This window comes from Pinus tabuliformis, chromosome 1_1 (genome assembly GCF_031772625.1).
Source record: "Pinus tabuliformis cultivar Carrire ecotype Pingquan chromosome 1_1, CPIR1, whole genome shotgun sequence".
NCBI classification, from domain to species: domain Eukaryota; kingdom Viridiplantae; phylum Streptophyta; class Pinopsida; order Pinales; family Pinaceae; genus Pinus; species Pinus tabuliformis.
The window spans coordinates 73,789,426-73,807,037 of record NC_142297.1 but is presented as its reverse complement, the minus strand read 5'-3'; the positions used below and the strand labels follow the sequence as shown (position 1 = coordinate 73,807,037).

Below are 17,612 nucleotides of genomic sequence, written 5' to 3'. Positions count from 1 at the left end.
GCATATTCCACCAATTTCTTTTCCTTCAGAAGAGGAAAAGGGAATAATTTTGTTTTAGTTTCTTTTGATTCACCAATGGGGAATTCTTGGTCTAGACAACGATGTGCCATTACAGCTAAGGCAGTATCTTCCCCCTGAGTAAAAGCATAATCCAGTCCATTTTCTCTTGCCACTAGAATTGGTACTCCAATTTCACATTCCAATTTGGGTGCCATACCTTCCAAATCCATTTTTATTATTTCTGTAGTACAGGTTCCTATCCATATGATGACACTAGGTTGTCTATCTTTTCTTATCCGAATACAAAGCATTTTCAATTCCTCATAATCGTTCAAATGGGCCGAATATCTCCTTCTTCTAATTCTGCATTGCATAGCGGGGTTCTGCAAAAATCATAACTCCAAGTGCATTTTGGAGAAAATAACCACATGTTTTTGTGCCCACTACTGAAAAGAAACTGTCTTCAATCTTTTGATACAACCAGGATACACAACTAATAGGACAAAAGCTATCATAATTACCCGTTTCACATTCAAGCGTTATAGTTTCAACAATTTTTGTCAACATAATAGGGAGGGGAAGAATAAATGGCTGAGGATAAATAAGGAAAAGAAATAATGAATAAAAAGACTAATAACAAGAAAGAATCAAATTGTCAACAAATTGACAACAAATTGTGGAGAAGTGGAGAAATTGTGGATAAAATGTTGATTCTAAATCCTCGTAAACCCAAGTAAATTTTCCTTATTATTTTTTTTTCTGTCCCCCACCACCAATCGGATTTAGATAAAGATCAGAAAGTAAAGTGAATAATTCCCAATCTGGAATCTCTTTTGGGAAAATACCTTCTGGTTGGGACAATATTTGATCTTCTATGCCTAGATAATAATTACAAACATAGTTAAGGGATGGTTCAGATCCAACAATTTCAAATAAGGTTTTACCCTTTACTCTGGAAACTCAAATATCCTCAATAATAGGTAATACTTCTATTACAGGCACTGGACAGGCTTCTACATATTTATTTATAAGATCTCTTCTAGATGTACGATTTCCCACCAAGCCTGCTAATCAGAGTGGATGTGTACGAGCTTTTTCCCTCATAGAGGCAGTAATATGATTAGCAGCAAATAATGCATCGAATCCATTATCTGTAATTATAACACAATAGTCTGCATAGTTCAATGGAGCAGCAAAACCTCCACAGACCATGTTACCTAATACATCGAATAATATAATATCATATTCGTAAAATGCATTTAATTCTTTTAACAACTTTATAGTTTCTCCCACCACATATCCTCCACACCTGGCTCTTGCGGGTGGACCCCCCGCTTCCACACAATCCACCCCTCCATAACCCTTGTGAATTACATCTTCAGGCCAAAAATACTGATAATGATAATCCTTGGATTGTAAAGTATCTATAATTGTAGGTATTAGAAATCATGTAAGAGTAAAAGTACTATCGTGTTTGGGATCACCCAATCTGTAACACTTTTTGACCACATCTCACTAGAGCGATTGAGATATTACAACTAGTTGTTGATTTATTGATTCTGCCTTTCCCATAAACTGTTATTTTCACCGCCAATCCTCCTTTATCTAAATCTAAAAGTTATCTCTTTATTTCAAGGTTCTATATAATCGAATTATTCTTTTTTTAAGTAATAAAATAATTGAATGGTAGTAATATTGAATGGTAGCAATAATTATAGATCCTATTGTATTTGTAGTTCAATACCTAATATTGAATGGTAGCAAAAATTATAGATCCTATTGTATTTATAGGTCAATACCTAATATTGAATGGTAGCAATAATTATAGATCCTATTGTATTTATAGGTCAATACCTAATATTGAATGGTAGAAATAATTATAGATCCTATTGTATTTATAGGTAAATACCTAATATTGAATGGTAGCAATAATTATAGATCCTATTGTATTTATAGGTCAATACCTAATATTGAATGGTAGCAATAATTATAGATCCTATTGTATCTATAGGTCAATACCTAATATTCAATGGTAGCAATAATTATAGATCCTATTGTATTTATAGGTCAATACCTAATATTCAATGGTAGCAATAATTATATATCCTATTGTATTTATAGGTCAATACCTCTAGGGTGGGGTGTCCAAGTGTTATAGACATATTTGGGCACTACAACCCCAAACTCATATGTACATAAACTAAGGGCTCCTTAAGTCCCTAAAAGTGTTGTTTCACACCCTAAAGGATCCTGGTCAACTGATTACATCATTTCCCAGAAGTTCCACCTGAAAAACTACTCAGAACTGGCCAAAACTAGACCATACAAACTGCTCCATGGCCAAGGTGCGATGCATACTGACTGCCTAACTGGCCAAGTGTGATGCATACTCAAATGGCCTTCTGTGGGGTGCGATGAGCGAGAATAGACAAATGGCAGAGACAGATTGCAAGGTGGATGATCATGGAATCTTCCAGAAACTTCTCCTGTGGCACTTGCCTCTCTGAATTCGCCCAGGGATGAGTAAGAGATCATGAAATCTCCAAATCGAACCAAGAACTATAAGTGGAATGACACTAATCAAAAACCCATAGCTGACTCACACCCTTGCAAGACATCTATAAATGGATCCCTCATCTGAGAGATCTAAAGGCTAGAATTTTGTATTCTGTAAGGAAGTGTTGTTGGTTTGCTGAGAAGAGACATTGCATTGTTGGGTGATTTGCTTGTTCATGAGGTGAAGAGGGCTTCTACAACTGGGAGGATGATGCTAGATCAGACAACTGGGTTGTAATCCTCTCTTACATTAATATTAATAAAGTTCTTTGAGTTTTCCTCCATATGATCTTATATTTGTGAATCTTATTATTTATGAATGCAATTGTATGGTCAATGTGTTTCTGATTCCGCATTGTTTATGATGTTTTAGATAGAGATGATTTGATAGTTTGCTGTTACTTTGACTCTACAGGTACTCTTTGAAGTGGGACAAGTAGGAGAGGAGTGGCAAATTCTATCAAGGAAAGGAGAAATCAAGCTAGGATCAAAGCGGAAGATCCAGGTTGGTCCTCTTTTCTTCTCTTCCATCTATCACACTTAAAGGAACTCTTGAAAAGCTTTCATTGTTTGTTTCTAAGATAGCTACCCATCTTAGTGGGACTAGCAGTTCGAATCGACACTAGTTTTCCCTGAAACAAAATGGCGACTCCACTGGGGAACGAATAGTTTGTTTTGTTTGTTTATTGTTTGCTTTATAAACTACAGACGGAGCCTGAAGTTAGCCAGCTAGCCTTCGAAACACCTTTGCTATGCAATTGCGAAGTAGATAAACGTTGCTTCAGTCAATCTCTGGGTTGGTTTATGAACTGAACATCTGACTTACAAAGCATCCTAAGTGCCCTTGTGGTAGCTCAGAACCTCATCAGATCCTACCCTTATGCTTTGTGTTTACTGTCCATCATTACTCAGCCTAAATCACTGAACTTAGCTGCAAGTTTTGAGCAAAAACCAAGCTCAGTTTCGCTCCCTGGCCCATCGCACTATCTATAATTGTGCAACCTAGATGCATCACGCCTCCCGTGTGTTGCAGGTGATATGCATCCCTGTTTCGCTATGTTGCAGGTGTGATGATTGAGTGAATAGTTTTTCTTCTCTGAAATTTGGTTTTTCTCTTTGTTTTCAGCTTTATTCAGTAGTTTTGTTGTTCATGATCAGTACCTTCTTGTTGTAACCATCTTCCTTCTCATTATTTCAGCCTCCATCAGTTAGGAATTGTAAATTTTTTTGTGTATTTGTCAATCATTTGCAATCTTCCTTTGTCGAAAGTAGCCTAATCGAACTGTCGTTTTTTGATGCAAGGGTCGTAATTGTCATTCTAAATCAAAAGAAGAGTGTCGTAAAGTCTTCCTCTTCTAGATAGTTGATTGTAATTTTGCCTTTGTACTTGATTTTGAAATTATTAGTATTTCAAGTGTCGAAAACAGTTTTCAATTCGAAATCGAAAAGTGTCGTCTTAGTCTTCCTTTCATTTTGAAAGAAGAAAATTGTTAGTACTCTTGCTTTGAAAGAAAATAGTTCAGATCTGTACTTAGCTTTCTTTTGTCATTCACACATTAAGAAAGCGGAAAAAAAATACATGCATGTGCATCGACATTTTGACTGCTTTCGAAATTTGATTTAGGAAAGTGCATTTAGTGTGTGCTCTATGCTCTCCGCTGAAAGAAAAATCGTTATCTTCTTTCCTTTGTAGCTAGGATTTTCATTGCTAAAAGAACATAAACGATTGTTTATCATTTTAGATTGCATATTTAGGAATTTCACATCTACATCACGCGGTGAACCTTGAAAGACAAACTTCTAAGCAAGATCAACTCTAAAATAAACCTCAATGAACATAAAAACACTTTGGAATCTAACGCAACACATCTAGAAGTCTAGGCTAGAGACGTGTTCCGGCGTCGTAAAACCTGGTAACTATCGTTTTCATTGAAGGTTGGGTGATTCCTCCTCTTTGATACAACAAGTGCCAGTACGGACTTGTGCTCCCTGTACCATCGAGTATATATTGGGAGACCACAATAGGCTAATATCCTTTATCCTTAGGAATTCGTGTTTGCCGCTCTATCGATCGTAATGCACTGAACACAGTATTCGGGAAGATTGACTGCCGTACATAAGTCCTTGGTAATTTATCTATCATTTATCACCAAGGTGTATTTTGCAGTTTTACGGTCAATTTGGTAAACCCTCTATCTAGACTTCTAGAGCAGTCACTTTCGTTCCTTTTTGACTCCTTAAAAGAAAAGGTCCATATGAGCACTTGTCACTTCAGGCTCATTAAAAATTGAAGGAGACTAGAGTCACCTTTAGCTTTTTCTCGACTCTTAAAAATTGAAAAAGCAAGTTGCGTCAAAGTGTCTTAAAATTCATTTAAATCGGAATAACATTTTTCCCTTTAATTTTTGAGTTGATCAAGTAATCCGCAATCGTGGAAGAAATTCAATCAAAACCCCGTCGTTCGCGGAGACTAGCAAGTCAACCGTCTTTGACCCCAGAAACGAAACCATCCTGGGCAAAGCGTTCTCGTTTAGCTGAGTCGAATTCACCTAATTTATTTGAAAGTTGTGTTTCAACATCATCAGAGACTACAGTTACTCCTATTATCTCTGGTACATCTGCCTTTACAGAAGAAGTTCCGCAGTTACAAGAGGACATTAGAATTGATCCTAGTGTAACGGTAGACACCTCTATTCCTGAAACAGCTCCACCTAGGACTGATCCAGAAACTGAAGTTCACTTGCCTGAACATCTGGAAGTTGAATTCCAGAATTCAGAAGGTGTCACCCATCCAGTATCTGTTACTGTAGAAACTACACTCTCTTCAGCTCCAGAAATATTTTACGGACCTAACGGTCTACCTCTTCCACCTGGATTGATTTCTATAGAAGAGATAGTGGAGGATAGGATCTTCCACCCAGTACTCTAGTGCCATTTGGAACTGGGATCCACTTACATCCTTCTACTATAGAAGTTAGTTCTTTTTAACCGCATGTTCCTGTCGAATTGCTAGGAAATATTTTGGATAGACTAAACATGTGTGAACAACCATAAACATCTAGGACTATGTTAACAGGCACAGCTACGGTAGAGCTTCCTGCTGCCGTTCCTATAATGATTGTTGGTATACCATCTGTCTCGTCAAGTCATCAACAACAAGCCGAAGTCCAATCAAGGACTTTTTCGACAACATGGTCACTTCCTATTTCTTCATCCGGATTCTCATCTGGTATTTCCTATGTTGAAACTCAACAAGTTGATCCAATATGTCTTCAAAGGCCAATCTACCCTTTAAATACTGGATTATCATCATATGGGGGGCAGTATGCCTTTTCATTGTTCCCTCCTAGAGAACAACCATATGAGAGTTTACAACAAAGTTCAGGTCAAACTGGAATTACATCCAACGTTTGGGTACCAATACTGCCTCAACAACCAAGGGTTGTATATTCAATGCAACCAGTCCATCCTGTGTCCAATATTCCCATTAAAACTACTATTGTGACTGTATCGCAAGTACAAGCGCTACCTGTTGTATGTCAACCTCAAGTTTCTCAGGTTGCAATACAACTGCCTCTCGTCTCAGCGATTCAATCACAACCTCAGGTTAGTGCCTCCTTACCTAGAGTGACTCAGGCTCAAACAACTACTATGACTCTGCATCTTGGTCAATCATCCAGTATTGGACAACAGCAAATGGTCCAACAACCATGGCTGGTTCAATATCAACAACCGCAATTCCAGCAATCATACCAAGCACCTGAGCAACAAGTATTTGTAAGTAATGGGAAACCGCATTTCCAAAGCGGTTATCAACAACCATACTATAATGGTTATGCCCATCAACCTTATCAAAGTTACCAGCATCAAATACATTATGCTAGTATGCAAAGACCTACCGCTCAGGCGATTCCATCTTATCCTGGGTATGCTTCACCTAACCTGAATCAACAGTTGCCCTTTGTAGCAACGCTAGAATTACCAGATCTAAACCATTTGACGAATGATCCAATTGCTTACGCCCCTTGGTGGCCTGCGATTCCTCATAAACTTCCCTCTAATATTCCTAAATTCAATGGAAATCCAAGTGAAGATCCATCGAATCATGTAATGGCATTCCATTTGTGGTGTTCATCCAACACCCTGAATGATGATTCGATTAGGCTTCGCCTTTTTCAGCAAACGTTAACTGGTCTGGTAGCTAAATGGTATATAGAATTGCCTAGAGCTTCATTTGATAACTTCAGCACCCTTGCCACTACCTTTTTAACCCATTTTCAGTTACCCATAAGGTACGAAACAGGGACAGAACTCCTTACCAACTTTAAACAGACGACAGCCACTCACATATCTGATCATATTCATGAGTGGCGGCGTCGTCGAAGAATGGTGAAGTCGTACATTCCTTATCAACTTTTAACTGAATGGTTTATAAAGTCATTGTTACCCTCTATTACAGAGGATGTGGCTAAGGGAGGAGTTGTTATAGAAGAGCAAGTCATTGCTCGTGCGCAATATTTAGACTTGATCTATACTCAGTCTGGCATGCTCTACGACAAAATTCCTAATGCTCCTAGACCAGAATTTTCCATTCCTCCTCCTCCTAAATCAAATAAAGACTCTCATGTTGGCAATGGCGTGATAGGTACGACAAGCACAAAAACCGCAAAGGCTACATCTAAGAAAGCCCGTATGGTTTCTAGTCAAAAAGCAGATGAGGAACCTCTCGCCTCGGAGGTCAATGTCGTGTCAACCAACAAAGGCAAAAATGCTAAGCAACCAGGGAGCAAGAAGAAAGGGACAAACAAAAAGAAAAAACAGGAGGATTCGACTCCTGAGAAACCTTCTGGAAACCCTACTGGAAACAAGAAACCTAATCGGCCATGCTTCATATGCGATCAGGACCATTACACAAAATATTGTCCACATCAAGCTGAAGTCAAGAAGTTTTTCAAAAAGACTTCAAATACCTCAACAATATTGACTAATCAGTTTCCAAATCTAGAAACTAACCTAGTTGCTAGTGATCGTGCTTCCCCATCCCAAGTGCTTATGTTATCCATCTCAAAACAACAAAATGACGCTTTGATATCTACAAGGAATAAGGATTATGGAAATCCACAATCGTCGAACAGCAAGGCTACAGATCAACCAAGCAGTTCGATAACAACTTCGTCGGAAGTTGTTCCACCAATCATTCCTGAATTAACAATAAAACCACCTAAGGGAGTAGTACATAAATCAACGTTTAATCCTCGTGCTCGAGCAGCACAGAATTATAATATAGTGGAGGATCTAGCCCAATCGCCATCCACCATGTCGACACTTGAAGTACTACAGAATTGCCCATCCCAAAAATAGGCTTTGTTATCAACAATAGGTGGGATTGATCCAGCGGATTCCAATCTAGTGGCCTTTAATCATAAAGGATACGAACCTCAGTTACCAGCACAGCTCGCTTTCCTCATACAAGTAAAAGCCCTCAACAAAACTGTTCATCGAACAATAATTGATGAGGGAGCATCTACCTGTATTATGTCAATGAGTTGCTGGAAAACTTTAGGCTCTCCACCCTTGTCACGATCATCAACGACATTGAAAGCATTTGATGGAAGAACATACATGCCATATGGGATATTAAGTAACTTGCAAATCGAACTGGGGGGCAAGACAGTAGAAATTGAAGTCGAGGTCATTGATGGAAACCTTGACTACAACATCCTACTGGGCAGGCCCTGGATTTATGCTATGGCTGTTGTTGTGTCAACATATTTTAGAAAGATTGCATTCCCCTTTCAAGGCGGAATCACAATCATTGACCAACTCACCTTCCTCCCCAACAGTTCTCAAGTTACCGAAAGCATTTCGTTGATCCATGGAAGCTCTCAATCGCTTCAAAATATCAGAGTAGGTCTCCTAAAATACCCTTCTTTAATGGGCACTTTTTCCCTTCCGCCTCTGAGTAATCTAGCGGAAGTGGCCACAGTGGAAACTTGTCACATGATATCTTCTACATCATCAAAGATTAAGAAGAATCCCGAACATTTTGTTAGCATGGATCATCTCCAGGTGTTTCCCCCAAGCCCCATAGAATTGTTGTAGCAATCAATATTTTGGGCATGGGCGGCAAACCCAAATCAATGCTCGACAAGCGTTTGGATAAATAGGTCTCTAGAGTATGGTACCTCTTCTGATCCTTGGTCACATGTACATTCTTCAGACGGAGCAATCATTCAGTCAATGATGATAGGAGAGACACCATGGGAAGATCACCACCATCATTCCCGACCTCAAGATAACAATGAGGATTACTCTAACGACCTTAATCATCCTTCAGTTTTTGATTTTCTATTGAATACTGTAAATACGGTGGATTCAGAGCAAAATCTGTCCAATATTGAAGAAACTATTGCCATTAATATCTCGACCAAACCAGATGTTGTAGAGAATATACATGTTGGAAAATCTTGTTCTCCTTCAAAACTGGAAATATACTGCGCTCTCTTTCGTGAATTTAGAGATGTCTTTTCTTGGTCATACGAAGAAATGCCAGGCATTGACTCGAGCATTGTTGAACATGAAATCAAGATGTATCCTGATGTCAAACCAGTACGGCAACGGCTTCGACCGGTTCACCCGAAGAAAGTCGTTGCCATTAAAGCAGAAGTTGAAAAACTTTTGCATGTTGGTTTCATTTACCCCGTTCCTCTCACTGATTGGGTATCAAATATTGTTCCTGTGATGAAAAAACAAGGAATGATTAGAGTGTGTGTCGATTACAGGGATGTAAATCAAGCTTGTCTGAAGGACAAATACCCTACACCCTTCATCGACTAGATAATTGATGAATGTGCCGAATGCGAAGTCTTTTCATTTATGGATGGATTTTCCGGATACAATCAAATCAATATCTGCCCACAGGACCAGTCGAAGACTGCATTTATATGTCCATGGGGCACGTTCGTGTACCGCAAACTACCTTTCAGTTTGAAGAACGCAAGGGCAACATTTCAGAGGGCAATGAACTACACCTTCCACGACATCAAACACATTGTTCAAACGTATCTCGATGATTTACCAGCTCATTCGCAAAAGCGGACTGATCATCTGTAGCATTTGAGAGCTATATTTCTACGTTGCCGACACTACAAGATACGACTCAATCCACACAAGTGCGTGTTTTATGTTGGTTCTAGTCAGTTACTTGGTTTCGTAGTTTCTAAGGACGGAATTCGACTCGACCCATGTAAGGTTCAGGCAATCATCGACATGCCTCCACCTTCAAATTTGCTTCAGATTCAGAAACTCCAAGGGAAAGCAAACTTTATAAGGAGGTTCATTCCAAATTATGTCGAACTTGCTAAAGGTTATACACATCTTTTGAAAAAAGAAGTTCCCTTCAACTGGGATCAGGTTGTGCAAGCTTCCTTTGATGCTTTGAAATGTTCCCGAGTAAAAGCATCATTAATGTATGCTCCTGATTATCAAAAAAACTTTAGCCTGTATCTCGCTGCCACAGATACAACCATCGCAATGGTTTTAGTACAAGAAGACAATGGAATAGAACATCTTGTCTATTATTTAAGCTGAAACTTAAATGATACAGAAAGTAAGTACTCCTACGTTGAAAAGTTGGCTTTGGCAGCTGTTCAAGCAGTACAGAGATTTCGACACTATATACTCTTTCGCAAAACTACCATCTTGTCAAATTGCAACCCTATGACCTACATCCTGTCGCGTCAATTGCTAGGGGGCAAGTATTCAAAATGGATAGCCATTTTGCAAGAGTTTGATCTGGAATTCAACAAATCCAAATCAAAGAAATCTCTAGTTTTCGTGGAGTTACTTTGCGACCTCCCATCATCGTCCAACGATTTAACATCTCAAGCATTGATCGTGGATGAAACATTGTTTCTGATATCATCAAGCGACCCGTGGTATGGAGATATACTAATCTATCTCCAAACCCAAACCTTTAGGCCTAACACCTCTCGCTCAGAACAGCGATGTACTCGATACCAAGCGAAAGACTACATGATCATCGGTGATACACTTTACCATCGTGGTGTCGATACAGTTCTGCGAAGGTGCCTCACGCATGAGGAGGCTGAAAAAGTCCTGAATGACTGTCATTTAGGCACATGTGGGGGGCATCTATCTGGCTACGCTACTGCACAGAAAATATTGCGAGCTGGCTACTTCTGGCCTACTATCTTCAAAGATTGCATAATAGCAGTAAGAAGTTGCCATGCTTATCAAATTTTTGATCACAAAACCAGATTACCACCCACACCACTACATCCAGTAGTTGTTGTTGGGTCATTCGCCAAATGGGGCATAGATTTCATGACATGTAACCCCACCTCGGCCGGGGGGCATGGGTATATCATAGTCGTTGTCAACTATTTTACAAAATGGGTCGAGGCGATGCCTACATTAAACAACAACGGCGAAACGGCTGCTCTTTTATTTTTCAATCACGTAGTCTCTAGGTTCGGTGTTCCACAGGCTATAGTCACATATCATGGATCGCATTTTTGCAATCACATGATTGTTGAATTGACTGCCAAATTAGGACTGTCCCACGATAGTTCTACTCCATATTATCCGCAGGCTAACAGACAAGTTGAAGCGATCAACAAAGTCCTAAAGCGCATGCTGTAGAGAATGATTGGAGCCCACAAACGGGATTGGCATTTAATCTTGTACTCAGCTCTATGGGCATATAGAACCTCGGTGAGAAATGCGACCGGATTTACGCCCTTTCAGTTGGTGTATGGCTTGGAAGCTGTCTTACCGATTCAGTGTGAGATTTCATCTCTAAAGCTCGCAATCGATCTACTCCCCGAAACTTCAGAGGAAGAGGCTCGTTTCTTGGAACTAATCCACTTGGATGAAACCCGTCGTGATGCCGCGCTGGCTAATGAAACGCATAAGAAACGCGTCAAAGCACAATTTGACAAAAATGTCAAGCCTCGTGTCTTCTCCGAAGGTGACCTGGTCTTACTCTACGATTAGGACTCTGATAAATTGGGAGCAGGTAAGTTCCAATCATTATGGATGGGCCCCTACATTGTTAAACGGGTACTAGCAAAAAGAGCCTACGAGCTGGTAGATTACGATGGAATTCCACTATCACAACCTCGGAACGGGTTGTATCTTAAGCGATACTATGCTTGATCAAGTGTAGTAATCTCTTTATATGCTTTTGTTTGATTTTTTTTTCGTCAAGAATTGTCATTTTGGTTAAGTAATCCACTTTGCATTTATTGCAGATGTCGGACTTTTTGGAAACATTCGTTGGGTACACCGACGGAGCTAGTCGTAGAATGCGGTACCTATCTTCTGCAGCTTGGGCCATCTTTGATCCAAGTGGCGAGTTAGTGAGTTTTAGGGGGATATGTATTAGTCAATCAACGAACAACATCGTTGATTACAGCGTGTTGATAGAACTTCTCTCTGATACCATTTTGCATGGCATACGCCGACTTATTGTCAGGCTAGATTCGCAACTCGTCATTCTACAGCTTACTGGCGTCTATTCAGTTTAGAACCTAGCTATCTATCGTATGTTCCTAAGAGTCAAGATTTTGGAAAGGCAGTTTGATTCCATTCAATATCAACACATTTCCATAAACTTAAACACTTTAACTGATTCATTAGCGAATTATGTGTTAGACAGACATTTGCAACATTTGTAAAGAAAATCATTTTACATCAACATTTGCATTTGGATCACATAACTTAACCGAAATAAACTCTGAAAATCAAAAATATATAACTGTTTATAGTTTCACATAATGTTTTGTGTACAAGGCAAAATTGGTCATGCGACCAAGAAACTCAAAAGTAAATGCAGAAAAGCATCCTATACTAAATATGCTGGTGATAACATGTCACCACCTGTGCGATCATACGCAGGAGCCTAGTCCATCAACTCGGAACACTAGTAGTATGGCGTTGTAGCCTCAAAGGTAACTCGTCGGTCCTCACATCCTGGATACCAAGGGTAAGACCCTCGATCTGATCCTGCAATACTACCAGGGTCTCTGCTATGTCCAAATCACGAAGGACAGCCCTCCCTACAGCTTCTCCTGCTGGAACACCAGCTGCCGCCCTTGGGCGCGCCGCTAGTCTCACTGGCCCAACATCTGCACAAGTACATGAGTTCAATTAGTCTTGATAAATCACAAAAAACATTATAAAACTGATAAACAAAGATATGGTCAAAATCTTTACCTATCACACCCCACTGCTCGCCAGCCAGCAACGCCAAATCCGGGTCACCTCGGAAGTCCATCTCGACATACGGATACTCTGAGAAGACCATCTCTTGATGGTCGAACCACTCAAAGAAGGCATCAGAGAAAGTAATCTGTGGCTGACCAGCATGTCTGGCCATGAGATCAACCCATCTCTGCATCCTGGGTTCCCTCGGTGCTGGCAATCCTAGTGAAATATGTTGTGGCTGCATCAGTGGGATCCTCTCTAAGGCAAAAGCAGTCAAAATGGAACCATATCCGAAGTTCTTGGATCTTCCATTCTTTACCTTAGAGAGTTGTTCTTTTATCACCGGAAGTACTGCATCACACCAGTTGAATACCTTTGGTTCCAGGCATTCTAAAGCATACTGCACATAAGATCTGTTCACCAAATGAAGAGCTGCGCTACCAGCCAATCTAGCAAAGGTGAATAAAATGGTCCTCAGAGACCGATCAATGACGTCCCGGATATTGATCTTGCCATCTCTACTAGGCTGAGATCCATCTCTACAAAGCTGACGGATATAATCTCTCACCAATTCACCCCCACGGGCGGATCCTGACAATGAAAGAGGGGCACCACGCCTCGATAACCCCGTCAAAAAGTAGATGTCCTCGACTGTCAGTGGGATGGATTTACCTCTAATCTGGAACACCTGGTTGATCGGATCCCATGCATCGAGGAAATATTGCAACAAGCTGATTTGTTGCCTCATGCTAGATATATGGAAGAATTTGAGCAAACCACAGTTTCGCAATGCAATAACAGTACCCTGATCATGTAAGGCAATCATGTCTTCTTCTTCATGCTCACGTTCACACCACATGACGACCATCTTGATCCAACAAATATCTGAGTCACAGACAAAAGATGAATTAGGATCCAAATTTGAGCAAAAACAGGCAAAAATTTCATGAGAAATCACTGTGCAAAGTTTCCCTTCTGCGCCCATCGCACCCTGCCTTTGGACTAGGTGAGATGCATACTGATTGGCCAGTGCACAGCTCAGTATGCATCGCACCTTTTGATATAGGGCAGGTGCGATGATGGGAGAATGATTTCTTCAAACCCCAGGGGCTTAGAAAAGGGGAAAACTTGCTCAAAATCAGAAAAGGATGGAATGAAAATGAAGAGCTCAGGGTTAGCTCCTACCTGGTCCTGACGGTGTGGAGAATAGTCCACCGGATCTCCCGAAATCAGCTTATGAAGTTTGAGGCAGAAAACCACTCCAGAGCTCCAAATCCCAAATTTGAAATGAAATGGTAAAAATGAGGGGTAAAACTACTTTTTATGTTACTATTCACGTACTTCAAGTAAAATGTTAGTTTTTAATTCATTTTTCAAGAATATATATGTGTATTTCTAATAAATTTGATGGAGAAATTGAGCAAGTTGAACGACCGAGAAAATAATCTAATGTGTTAAACAGTAAACTGAATATCATTGACCAATATCAAAGAGCAATGTTCCCACAAAGTTCAAGCTCGTTAAAAAATCAACCTACACTGAGCACATGTTGGCACATGGTTCAACCTCATTTAAAAAAAATAAACCCACCTCTGGTAAATAACCTTTGTGATCGCTTTGCTATCTGCCCTTCTTGAATTTTGGTTGTGTTCCTTCCGTCACCTCCATTTCATTCGGCTGACCATACGCTTCCACTTGATTGTTTACCCTTTTGAGGAACATCTGCGACGAGTGATTCTGATTGCCACCCTCTTCACACTGCCATGTTTTGAGAAGTTCCAAACTTACCTGGAACCAGCTGCTACCCAGAAATATCACTCGTTCCTCAAAAACGAGCCTCTTTTAAACTCTTTTTAGACTCGTTAAATATAAAAATATTGTCGAGCTATTAGCCTTCCCAACTCGTTAAAGTAAGGGGAATGCTATCCCTCTCATATATTTTAATATTTTTGGACTTGATGGATTATTAAACAAAAATATCGAGCGCTTGTCTTTGTCGGCTCGTTAAAACTATCGAAAAGTCATCCCTTTCGTATTATTTTACACTTTTTCGGACTTAAGGGATTATGCCACGAAAAAGGACTATTGGAGTCTCCTTTTCGTCTATTTTCAGACTCTCTAAACAAGAAAAGGACCGAGTTATCTTTGTCGTTAAACTCGTTAAAACAATAGCGACAAACTTGTCCACCCAGACAAGAACGAGTCTCACTGACGCTAGGCTCGCTAAACACAAAGCGACAAGTTTTCTTGAAGGGAAAATTATAGACCAAGCATATGTTATCCTCCTCAAGCTTGTCAAAAATAAAGAGGTACTGGTCAGCAATGACTGGGGAAAAATGGGAAGAAAACTTGAAGAACTCTATTGGTAGCAAGTCGCTCTTGAACATGACACTTTCACTCCATCACCGTGATTGAGTTGGGTTGGGTTTTTCCATTCACCGTCACCATTGGTCCGCCATGCCATCCATGGGGTTAACGCTACCAGTCCATATCGGTGTCGCCAATATGTTCGAGAGAAGTAATTCAAAGAATTCATCATCCAGCAAACGCCTCATTCACTGCATTACATCCACGTTTCATTTTTCATGACCACCATTCCTGAACCTCATATCATCAGATCGTTTTCACCTCCACAAAAATCATTTGCTTCGTTTCGCATCGTAGATGTGGGATACATCAAGGCCCTCCTACGACAGGTCACTTCTTGTCGACATCAGCCCATTATCCAAGAGGTTGACTTAGAAACAACCCTTTCAGTACTTTGAAGCTTGCATGCCTCAATGGCAAGTTTCTCACTTCCGGCGACAGGTTTACATCAATGATCTTCGACCAAAAGACTTTGCGTGGTGTTCAACATCGGCTCATATATTCACACCACATGAATTGTACTGTAGTACCTTGAGGATCATTATCATTATCGGTGACTCCTCTCACGTCTGTTAACAGCTTACATCATTGGCTAGTAATCAGGCGATGTCTTTCCATGTTCGACTTCAGAACATCTTTTCACATGGATCGACTTGTACGTCGGGCGAAGATTGGATGAGTTTTGAAGACCCCAGATCTAGTTTCATCCATCCGGGCTGTGATATATTCAGGAAAATAAAGACATCAATTGTACACAGAAGCTGCACAGATGGTCATCTAAGCCAGAGAAGATGACTCTTCATGCGAAGAATCACAAGTCTGCAACAGCAGACGATTGTTTGTCCTATGTACATGAAAATGAATTTATAAAGTTGAGCATGGGAATGCCCGCCTCAGCTAGATCATGAAAATAATATGATGATGATGTATTGTATTGTATCTTATACAGGTCACCTTCCAATTCGAATACCTCGGATCCTCATGAATAAAGCATTTCACCCGACATCAGAAGATTTACGACCTCATGCTTTAGGGGGCAGTTGTTATAGACATATTTGGGCACTGCAACCCCAAACTCATATGTCCATAAACTAAGGGCTCCTTAAGTCCCTAAAAGTGTTGTTTCACACCCTAAAGGATCATGGTCAACTGATTACATCATTTCCCAGAAGTTCCACCTGAAAAACTACTCAGAACTGGCCAAAACTGGACCATACAGACTGCTCCATGGGCAAGGTGCGATGCATACTGACTGCCTAATTGGCCAGGTGCGATGCATACTCAAATGGCCTTCTGTGGGGTGCGATGAGCGAGAATAGACAAATGGCAGAGATAGTTTGCAAGGTGGATGATCATGGAATCTTCCAGAAACTTCTCCTGTGACACTTGCCTCTCTGAATTTGCCAAGGATGAGTAAGAGATCATGAAATCTCCAAATGGAACCAAGAACTATTAGTGGAATGACACTAATCAAAAACCCAGAGCTGACTCACACCCTTGCAAGACATCTATAAATGGATCCCTCATCTGAGAGATCTGAAGGCTGGAATTTTGTATTTTGTAAGGAAGTGTTGTTGGTTGCCTGAGAAGAGACATTGCATTGTTGGGTGATTTGCTTGTTCATGAGATGAAGAGGGCTTCTACAACTGGGAGGATGATGCTGGATGAGACAGCTGGGTTGTAATTCTCTCTTACATTACTATTAATAAAGTTCTTTGAGTTTTCCTCCATATGATCTTGTATTTGTGAATCTTATTGTTTATGAATGCAATTGTATGGTCAATGTGTTTTTGATTCTGCATTGTTTATGATGTTTTAGATAGAGAAGCTTTGATAGTTTGCTATTACTTTGAATCTACAGGTACTCTTTGAAGCGGGACAAGTAGGAGAGGAGTGGAAAATTCTATCAAGGAAAGGAGAAATCAAGCTAGGATCAAAGTGGAAGATCCAGGTTGGTCCTCTCTTCTTCTCTTCCATCTATCACACTTAAACGAACTCTTGAAAAGCTTTCATTGTTTGTTTCTAAGATAGCTACCCGTCTTAGTGGGACTGGCAGTTTGAATCGACACTAGTTTTCCTTAAAACACCAAGAGTTGAGAAAAAACCTTATTGATTTCGCATTTATACACTGATGATCATGGGTCGGTCCAAAGAACAAGAATCTTGCTCGTATATGGGAACCCTCCGTTGTTCCTCAGTAGTTCATTGGTAGAGCGGTCGGTTATTGACTGATTGGTCGTAGGTTCGAATCCTACTTGGGGAGATCCATTTTATTCAAAATAGAGCTCGTTTTTACCATTAGGAGTAAGTCAAACATTACCTGTCCTTGTTCATAATATATGAATGCACAATCGCCACAGGATCAAGTAGGATCCTGGTCGTTCGGGAAAGGAAAAATGGAAAAAACGGTCTCTTTGAAATACTGAAAAGTTCGGAGAAACAAATCCATTTTTCTCCTG

At 40.1% G+C, this 17,612-nt stretch overlaps 1 non-coding gene across 1 annotated transcript; it reads left to right on the top strand.

The window, feature by feature from the left end:
* The first annotated feature begins 17,344 nt into the window (after positions 1-17,344).
* On the top strand, positions 17,345-17,416 carry TRNAN-AUU (transfer RNA asparagine (anticodon AUU)). The gene has a single exon. It is a non-coding gene; the product is annotated as a tRNA-Asn (tRNA).
* Positions 17,417-17,612: the final 196 nt, after the last annotated feature.